The 7,694-nt window shown below is 42.3% G+C and overlaps 1 protein-coding gene across 4 annotated transcripts in view; it reads left to right on the top strand.

Moving 5' to 3' along the window:
• The window catches only part of FYN (FYN proto-oncogene, Src family tyrosine kinase), a 186,300-nt gene that overhangs the window by 63,133 nt on the left and 115,473 nt on the right, over positions 1-7,694 (top strand). For 3 of the 4 annotated variants that reach the window (XM_015561624.1, XM_006760167.2, XM_006760173.2), the window contains one exon: positions 5,517-5,586. The exons of the other annotated variant lie outside the window; for it this stretch is intronic. The gene's annotated coding sequence lies outside the window, so the exon portion shown is untranslated. The remainder of the gene's footprint in view (positions 1-5,516; positions 5,587-7,694) is intronic. 4 annotated transcript variants of the gene reach the window in all.

Raw genomic sequence — 7,694 nt, forward strand, 5'->3', positions numbered from 1 at the left:
TATTAAAGGTTTTGAACCAATTGGTCACATGTTAGCAAGAGCCACTGAGTCAGCAGCCTGAGTTATAACCCTGCCTCTGCTGCCCACTAATCATAAGACCTTAGGCAAGTTTTCTGGCCTCGGTGGGACCAGTTTCTCGCCCAGAAATATTCAGGGCTGGGCTGGTAAGTCATTCTCAGCTGAGATATTCTAGAACTCACATGACCAGTGCTGTAATCCAGCGCATTCATTTGTGTCAATAGAGGGAGTAAAGGAGAGAACTGAATCAGGCCAGTTGGAGGGTGATGGCAGGAAATTCTGTGAACCATCTTAAGACTCTGTGTGAGGCCTTGAACTTCTTCATTCAACAAACATGTAATACTCAGTGCCAGCCACTGTGCTAAGCTTGGGAATAGAGCAGTGACCAAATCAAAGTGCTCGTCCTCGGGTACTTTGTATCTAGGGGCAGCAGAGGAACTGGGAGTGTGGGCAATAGATCTAAGGATGGTTTGAAACTCATGACAAGGGATGATGGTTGGAGCTGTGACAGTGTATGAGGTACCAAGGAAGATAAAGCCAAAAGGTTTGGAGAGAAAAAGAGACCTTAGATAATAGAATTTAAGGAATATTCTGTAGAAAACCAACTAATGTCCACTCCATGATAGCACATTCTTCATCAAGCCAACACAAGCCCATCCCCCAAAATATCCTGTTGTGGCTAAGAAGCCATGACTCACTAAAGAGATAATGTCCATTTAGACACCAGTTTTCCTTGATGACATCACTCCTATATATGAAGCAAAATTACACCAGAGCCATATACGGTTTTATATAATAGTAGGTCTATTTAGTTTCCCCTACATAGGTCTTTAATAAGTACCAGTGGTGTGTAAAAATGGTATGGGTGGTTACCTAATCTGCTAGCCCCTCAAATCTTTTCTTAGATCAGCTGACTCACTCTCTCTCTCTCTCTCTCTCTCTCTCTCTCTCTCTCTCTCCTCTCTCTCTCTCTTTCCTTTTCCCCAAGTTTTTGGAGTGGATCCAGAACAGATTCTGAGAGCCTCAAGCTTTTCGTTATTTACCCTCCAGTAATTACATGTCACAGGTTGTCTTCCCTATTAGAGTGTGAGGCTGAGCAATTAGTCTCCCATTGTCTTTGCAGGAAATGACATCCATGTGACTTCTGGGGAAGGCAATTGTTGATCACTCTGGTTAAGATAATGTGGAAAGTGTTCAGCACTTTGTCTGGTTGATAATTTAGACTGGCCAGTTTGGAAAACTTTTGGAAATGGGCAAAGTAAACAATGGTTGTCAGAACCGGAAATACTAACTGGGTCAGTTCCCCCAACAAAAACAAGGCCCTAAACTGTCACCCTGGTCCCTCGATGCACTGACTTGTCTGAACTCTTCAGCATGTGGTTGAGCCCAGTGCCTGGGCATTCTGTTCTCTTAATAATGCTTTATTTGGGGGTGTTTTCTAGCTGTAGATCATTGAAAACTCCACTCCAGGAGGCCTGAAAATAAGAAATTTACTGGCAGTTCGGTGATTCCACAGACTTCAGGGTTGACCTAATGCAATCAGCCCGCCTACGCTTCCCTATGGTTTTTCTGTCTCTGCCCTTCCTCTTTAGGTGGGAGAAAGGTAGCTGTGGAAGTCCTAGGTGTCACATCCCACACAACAGTCAGGGGAGGGAATTTCTCCCAGAAGAATGAGGAGATGTTCCCGAAAAAAATTTTTCACATCTCATTGTCCTGAATTGGGTCACATGCCAATTCTTAAACCCGTCACTGGAAAGGGGTTTCTCCTAGATCAGTGAATCTCAAACATTAGTGTGCACACAGATGAAATGGGGATCTTGTAAAATAGGTTATGATTCAGTAGGTTTGGGGTGGGGCCTCAGAACTGACGTTTCTCAGATGGTCCCAGGTGATGCTGATGTTTCTTGCCGTCACACTATACAGCCTTGACTACTCAGGTCCCCACCCTCCAGCTGGGGCTGCTGTCACCTGTCCATGAGACACTGTGCCTGAAGGAATATGGAGCATCTGTTAGGAAAAGGAAGAGAGAATGGCCCCATGCACATGGGATTGTATTGAAGAAAACTTGTTCTCATTGTGTATTGAGAATGTTCCCTTTAAACGGGGAGCCACACAGTAGTCTATGATATGTATTGAAAGCAAACAGTACATACAGTGCAATGTGTAGTGTGGGAGCCCCTTTAAACATCTTATTATTTATTTATGAGGATGAATACACCATAATTCCTGAAACAAGGTAAAGCAGTCATGCTACCCTCTCCATTATCATTTTTATTTAGTACCACGTATCTAGTGTGTCTCAAAAGGAACAAATTCAAATGAAATGCATTTAAATGTCTTTAAGAATAAAACTGTGTGCCAAGTCCAGCCTTTGTTCTCTGAGTGGAGATCTCATTAGTCTTGGTTCCTGGGATGGGAGACTACACCCCACTTATCATGAGTCACTTGACATGATGTAGGGCTTGAAAATGCTGCCAGTGGTGAATTTTTGCCAAAGCAAATGGTCACAGTGCCCTTAGGAATGGTTTCAGTGGAGGCTATCATTATTCTCTCTTCATCTGAAAAGATGAACTAGTCTGTTATATTTTTGTTTTTCTTGGCAAAGACCCACCGGAGTCCTGAGCTGCAGCTATTTAGGAAAAAAGCTGATAGACTGAAGGACTGATATCTATCATGAGGTTGATCCATTATAGACTCAGTGGAGTTCACAGTGAACTATTCAGCCAGGTGCTTAGTAGACAATGCTGAGATGGGCACTCTGGTGGGGTTGCCATCTCCAACCTCATATGCAAAGTCAGCATCACTCAGGAGAGGAGATGGAATTTCACTGCTCCATCTACTGGAACCGCCTACCCTAGAACCAGGGGTTCACATACTAGTATGTGAGACCAGTGGGAAGCCATGGCAACTCTTAACTGGCCCTGCCGACCTGACTCATAAAGGCACCTGTACTCAGGAAATCACCAGCTATTGTCTTTGCAAAGGCCTGAAAGGTTGAGAGATTCTCAAACTAGCCCAGGAAAGCTGCTCGACTTGGAGCTCCACAAAGGCAGGAATTGTGCATCAGACAGGCAGCCCCTGTATCAGAAGAATGATTGAGGAGCTGGTCTGTTCCCAGACCTGTCAGTCAGCAGCATTGACTAAGCTTTTACTTTCTAAAGAGGAAAAGTAAAGGACGAGAACATTTTGTTGCCTAATTCCAGTACGTTATACTCTAAACATGGAATGTTTAGGTGCCCCATCTACATATTTAGGACCTCCGATATTGCCAAAGAGAGATAAGATAATATTAATATTAGCTGAGTCTGTGTAGCATAAGCAAGATTGCAGTGTTATTCACAGATTAATTCAAGCAGTGCTGCCTAATGCCTTCCTACTGTGCCTGCTGTGAGGCCACGCGTTGTTAGCCAGGAGAGGAATTAAAAACATGGAAAAGCATCGGGCCTTCCCTTACACCTTAAAAGACTTACAACTTGAAAAGTAGGAAACAGTAAGTACATGTAAAGTATATCAATAATACAAAATTTTTAAAAAGAGAAAAACAAAGAGGGTAAGGTAATATCAAATTGGGAAAATCAAGGAAGAAAGAGCTCAAGAAGATGAATGAACATTTGGCTAAGCCTTAAAGTTGGGATGCTTGACCTGAGTCCATGGATGGAACTCGGGGTTTATGAACTTGGATGTGGAAAAATTATCTCTTCATTTTCATTAACTCTTTAACTGAAATCTAACATTTTCTTCTATTCTGAAAGTGGCATTACTATTTGTTTCCAATAGAAATTATGAGTATTTTCATATTACATTATACTTAAAGATATCCTGAAATATCACCCCAGCAGTACTTCAAAATTAGCTGTTATAAGACGTTTACTGGAATTTATTTAAACACCAAAAGAAGCACATAACAATTTTGATAAATGTATTCCAATATACTACTTTGCATTTCATGTGCTAATTTCAAGCATTTAGAAACATTATTCTGAGAAACGTATCTCTAGATTGTTAGGGCACAGAAAGTTAGAGTCCCTGCCTTAGGGAGTGAATGCCTGGACCTCCTACCAGCACGCATGGGACAGAAGACATTCGGGGAACTAGGGAACTGGCATGCCAAAAGGCTCAGGCGGGGAAAGGTGACTGGATGCCAAAGCATTTGGTGGGGAGATGTGGAGATAAAGCCGAGGTGAGCTGCGGCACTGGGCTAACACACTGTCACAGATAAAGGTGCAGGTGACAGGAAGCAGTGGAAGGTGTTTCCACTGAGGCCTTACGTGGTGTTTAGGAAGGGTGCTTTGCAGAACCAGGAGTGTGGGATTGGAAGGGATGAAATAGGAGGCCAGTGATCAGTTTCTGCCAGGACTAATGCCAACCAGAGAGAGCAGAGTGTAACCCCAGCATGAGAATGGGGAGGCCTTGAGTGCAGCACGCGTGGGGCCTGGAAAGGCAGGCTTGGGCCAGGGTTTACCGTGAAGGTGAGGAAGGCCCCGGTAGTTTTCAGGCCTGTGTGACTAGGAGAATGAAAATCGGTTTTCACATTCACCCGCATCTACTGTGGACCAGGTGCTGTTTTAAGCCTTTCAATGTCATTTAATGTCATTAAATTTATATCATTTAATCCTCATAACAACCCTGGGAGGTCAGTATGATGATTCCTATTTTTCATAATAAAATGAAGTCTAGAAAAGAAAGATCAGGTTTCACAGCCAGTAAAGGAGACAAGAATGTGTTACTGAAAGAAATAGGAAAGAGAAATTGGCTTGGGGAGAAAATATAGTTGAAATATCAACTTTGGATATTTTTGCATTCAATTCTTTTAAAAGGCTAAACATTCAAATAAAGTATTTATAAGTATAGTTTCTGGCTTGCTTCGTTGTCCAGATTTTTATTTATTTGTTACTAGAGGCTCAATGAACGAAAATCATGCAAGGGTAGGCCTTCACAGCCCCAGCTGCCTCATGGCCCTGCCCCCCGCCCAATGGTCATTCCGGAAGGTCATCTGCTGTCTGGTCTAATTAGCATATTAGCTCTTGATTATATAAGATTATATAGGACAGTGATGGCGAACCTATGACACGCGTGTCAGAGGTGACACGCAAACTCAGTTCTTTGGTTGATTTTTCTTTGTTAAATGGCATTTCAATAGATAAAATAAATATCAAAAATATAAATCCTTGGTTTACTGTGGTTGCAAAGATCAAAAAATTTCTATATGTGACACAGCACCAGAGTTAAGTTAGGGTTTTTCAAAATGCTGACACACCAAGCTCAAAAGGTTCACCATCACTGATATAGAATTATATAGGATAATGTTGCATTAATTTGTAAGTTAGTTTTATCTTCCTGTGAAAACAAAGAGGAATCTGACAGTAGGAGTTTGGTACATTGATGAGAGCCCAAAACAGGAAGAGGTGTGGTATCCAGGAGAAAAATACAATATTTACATATATTAAATTATGTCTTTAATGATGCATCTATCCTTCTGTTGTGGTATTGTTTTTCAGGACCACCCCAGCAGCGGTATTAGAAGACATGTGGTGTATATAAAGTTTGTGATAGTTGGGGGACATTTTGGTAAGTGTCACTGCATTGTTTTCTAATACCCTTTTTTGTAAAATGGTGCTCACAAAGGGAAGCCATTGTCTTGTTCTGTGCATTTTAAATCTGCACTAAACTCAGACCAAATGCAATTTTATAATTAAATGTGACATTCAGTTGGTGTTTTCTGACAGTATGACTTTTTTCCTTGTTATTGCTGATGTTATTAAACAACATGGAACTTTCTAAGATGTAATGAGGAGTCTAGGTTTAGGGAAGCTTCTGGATGCAGGGTAAGGAATATCCTTGACAGTTTAGCTTATGTTCTAAGCCACCTATTGAATACAAGAGTAATAAACTTGCAGACCAAAAGACTGAAATAAAATAAAAAGTCTAAAGCAGAGAGATCCTTATGGCCTCTAGGCTGAAATGAGAGAGAACAGGCAAATGGCTGCTTGGGGAATCCAGCATGCCTGGGAGCCAGCCTACAAAACAAGCATAGTAGAGGCCTGAGAGACCAAGACATTAAGTTCAGCAACCACCCAGAAGACCTTGCTAGCAATAATAAAAAGCTCTACACTTACTGGTAGTTACATAACCTCTTTGGGCCTTAGTTTCCTCGTCTGTAAAACGAGGCTTATAATATTACCCACCTCATAAAGTGGTTGTGAGAATAAAAGGAGCTAGGTAGGGCTGTAACATAGTAGGTGCTCAATAAAGCAGTTATTCTTGATAACAGAGCAGGCTTGTTTGGAAACTGGACATTTGTCATTGAGATCAAGCCAGTCAAAGGTGTTCATATCTCCCAGTGGAAGGGCTGCTGGAGATGGGTTGGTCACGCCCCATTTGCTGTCACAGGGCACATCAGATTTGGTCACCACAGTCCCTCCTCCGTAACAAGCTGTGGGAACCCCTGAGACATTTGTCTTTAACCCTGTCGACCCATTCTTAGACAAACTTGGCTAATTTAACTTCCCTTCCTGCCACCTTTAGAGCCAAGTGTGGTCATTGTGTGAGCTTGGTTCAGTTTGGGAGTTTATATTATTTTAAACCAAAATACCAAGAAGAAAAGGAAGGGTTGGGAGTAGATGGTATTCTTGATTTGGACCTCAGTTGCCACATTCAGGCTTTCATTTCCAAAGCTGTCTTGATTATTTATTTATTTATTTTTTTGTCTATGCTTATTATGTAGCTTTCATAGATTTCCAATTATTGGGCCAATTTTATTGAGCTTTGACTAAAAGAATATGGCTTTGGGGTGGGCCTTTACCTGTGATGGGGGAAAATCAACCGTATCACTGCAGATGGGTAATGTTTAAGATCGGGTGTCCAGTTTCACGGAATCAGAGGGATGGACCCGGCCTCAGGGTTTGTCTGGCCCAGTCTCCCACCAGCTGAACAAGTCTCTTCCACAGTATCCAGTAGAGGGAAGTTCACATTCTCTCAGAGATGAGCCTGCTATTGCCCCAAGCCATTTGCTACAATTTAAAAAACAATTGGGGCATAAGGAAATTTTAAGGGATGAGGAAATTGTTCTTGATTTTTATTGTGGTGGTATTTATGCAACTATATGAGTTTGTGAAAACTTACAGAACTGTACGATTAAAAGGCTGAATTTTACTGTATATTAATTAAACCTTAACTTTTAAAATGGGGAAAAAAAACACAAGCAGTTAGACAAATACCTGGGAATTTGGCTCAAATTGTTAAAATACTAGTAGAAAGAGGGAAGGTGGGTGGGTGGGAGGGGAAGAGAGCCAGTCCTTCTATGGACTACAGGGTGCACTCCATGGGACAGAGACTGGGTCTTCGTCCTTCCTGTCGCCTCAGTGCCTGGGCAGTGCCTGGCCCCTGGAAGGCCTGTGGTAAGCACCTACTGAATTACCTACCGTTCTTACCACTTTCTCAGCAGAAGGAAACAAGTCCACCCACTTTCCCACACCAGCCCACCAGATATTTAAGGACAGTCTCCTTCCTCATTTGCCTTTTCTTCTCAGCTGAACCTCCCACCTCCCATTCATTGGCTCTTTGTCTTCTGAAGCTATTTTCCTATCTCTCCCCTCCCTGCAACTCTCCTTGAGGAAGCACCTGCTTTACCACGTGCTTGCTTACACCTGGCCCAGCTTTAGAACGCTGCCCCTGGA

Source organism: Myotis davidii, unplaced genomic scaffold, assembly GCF_000327345.1.
Source record: "Myotis davidii unplaced genomic scaffold, ASM32734v1 scaffold196, whole genome shotgun sequence".
In the NCBI taxonomy this organism is placed as follows: Eukaryota; Metazoa; Chordata; class Mammalia; order Chiroptera; family Vespertilionidae; genus Myotis; species Myotis davidii.